The sequence below is a fragment of the Schistocerca gregaria genome, unplaced genomic scaffold (genome assembly GCF_023897955.1).
Source record: "Schistocerca gregaria isolate iqSchGreg1 unplaced genomic scaffold, iqSchGreg1.2 ptg000594l, whole genome shotgun sequence".
Taxonomy (NCBI): Eukaryota; Metazoa; Arthropoda; class Insecta; order Orthoptera; family Acrididae; genus Schistocerca; species Schistocerca gregaria.
In genome coordinates, this window is record NW_026061983.1 from 295,001 (window position 1) to 297,500 (window position 2,500).

Consider the following 2,500-nt stretch of genomic DNA (forward strand, 5'->3'; position numbering starts at 1 on the left):
TAACCTAAGTTACGCTGCACCTTAACCTAAGTTACGCTGCACCTTAACCTAAGTTACGCTGCACCTTAACCTAAGTTACGCTGCACCTTAACCTAAGTTACGCTGCACCTTAACCTAAGTTACGCTGCACCTTAACCTAAGTTACGCTGCACCTTAACCTAACTTACACTGCACCTTAACCTAACTTACACTGCACCTTAACCTAAGTTACACTGCACCTTAACCTAAGTTACACTGCACCTTAACCTAACTTACACTGCACCTTAACCTAAGTTACACTGCACCTTAACCTAAGTTACACTGCACCTTAACCTAAGTTACACTGCACCTTAACCTAAGTTACACTGCACCTTAACCTAAGTTACACTGCACCTTAACCTAAGTTACACTGCACCTTAACCTAAGTTACACTGCACCTTAACCTAAGTTACACTGCACCTTAACCTAAGTTACACTGCACCTTAACCTAACTTACACTGCACCTTAACCTAACTTACACTGCACCTTAACCTAACTTACACTGCACCTTAACCTAACTTACACTGCACCTTAACCTAACTTACACTGCACCTTAACCTAACTTACACTGCACCTTAACCTAACTTACACTGCACCTTAACCTAACTTACACTGCACCTTAACCTAACTTACACTGCACCTTAACCTAACTTACACTGCACCTTAACCTAACTTACACTGCACCTTAACCTAACTTACACTGCACCTTAACTGTCACATGTAACGTCACAGGAATGTAGCTTTGCCTAACAGCAACCCTCTGAACATAGTTCACTGCTTGGATCCTCTGGTGTCATGTGTATTTCTTGATGCCATGGTGCGTACCCTCACATAAAGGTCTTTCGAGTGTTGCGTACTTTCTACACAGTCCCGCTAACCACTGGAAGGGTGTACCGCTACAGAACGAATATCGCCCTCCCCTCCTGCCCTTCCAAGCTGGTCGGTCAGGCGTTTGTTTGTGAAATGAGCCTTGCAGCTGTTCAGTTGCATTCGGTTGTCGATGCAGTCAGTGTACGTTGTGGTACGGCCTGTGTGGACTGTCCGCTGATGTACGCGTAACCCACACTGATCATCCGTCGTTACGTACTGAGTGACATAATGTGGCACATGCTTGACCGTACACCGGCTGCGCCCTACAATGGCGAATCATAAGGGCCATATGTTGTGCACGATGCTACTTGTCTCGTCTCCCCATTACAGCGAGATTGCACTGTTGTACGCCGTACAGACATGTGGTAAGTAGGTACGGACGAAAGTATTGCATGTTGGCCCCCCCCCCCCCCCTCCTCCCTCTGCCGGGAATCAGCGTGAGCCGTCTGTTGATGTAGCGACGAGGGTTTTCCTATTTAATCGTATTGCCCCACACAACATGATAGCACGGTGGACCGCGTTCCACATCTGCGACATGCTACAGAGGCCGGTTGACAGTCGACCGCGCAAGGGACATTGCACACGTGCGCGGACCATCTTCCACGTGTTCTCTCGTGTACATGCCGCAGTGTGTATGTGGGCTGATGTAGCGTGTCGTGACACATAACATGCAGGCATGCCAGAATCGTAGATTTCGCAAATGTAGATTGACGTATACGTTTGCTGCCAAAGATCCGCAAATGAACTGGAAATCAGTTGTTGAGCGGTTGTTCGCGCTGCAGGTGCATCGGTGATAGCGACGATCGGTACATCTGTGAACCGGTTGTTTCGGCGGTACCCGCCATGCCCCCGAACCTGAGTTGGCCATGTGGGTATGAAGCGATACGAGGCTGTGGCTTGGCGGGACAGTCCCCGGCCGGTGAGGGGGGGCCGCCCGGCGTGCTGGCCGCGCGCTGCGTGAGCGCACGCACTACAGCCGGCTGGTGGGGGGCGCCCAGTGGCAGGAGCGCCGGCCGACGGGCCCGGCTGGCGTCCCAGCTATGCGCCGGCGCACCCTGCGCGCGGCGCCAGGCGGCCAAAGTGGGTTCTGCCGAGCCCGGTGCGAAGCGCGGTGGACATCTGCAGTGTGCTGGTCCGATTGCGGACTGTGTGCGTTGAGGATGCGCCGCCGCCCGGCACTCGGCGTCGCGACGCCGTCTGCTGCTCGGTCGCCCCCAGCGGTTCTCGCAGGTGGTTTGTATCGCAGCTCTGCGGACGTGTTGGCGCGTGCGCTGTGCTGGGAGAGTTCGCTTCTGCACCCAAGTGGGGCTTTGCCCTTCTGTGGCGCTGGCGTTGGAGCTGCCGGTCACCGTAGGTGGCGCGTGTTGTTTCCCGCCGGCAATGCGACGACAGCACGCTCCCGGGCCTCTGTCGGCAGCGGCAAGCTCAGTTGGGAGCACGGGTGTTCGCACTGAAAGCGTCTACTCGCCTATCTCCGGGCGATTGCGCCTCTCTCGAACCCGACCAAGTACTTAGGACGGCGCTGCGCGCCGCCGGGACCTGAGAGGGTTTCGAGGTGTATCGTGCAGGGGAGCTCAGCCTCCTCCTGTTTGCAGAATAATTGAGCGGACGC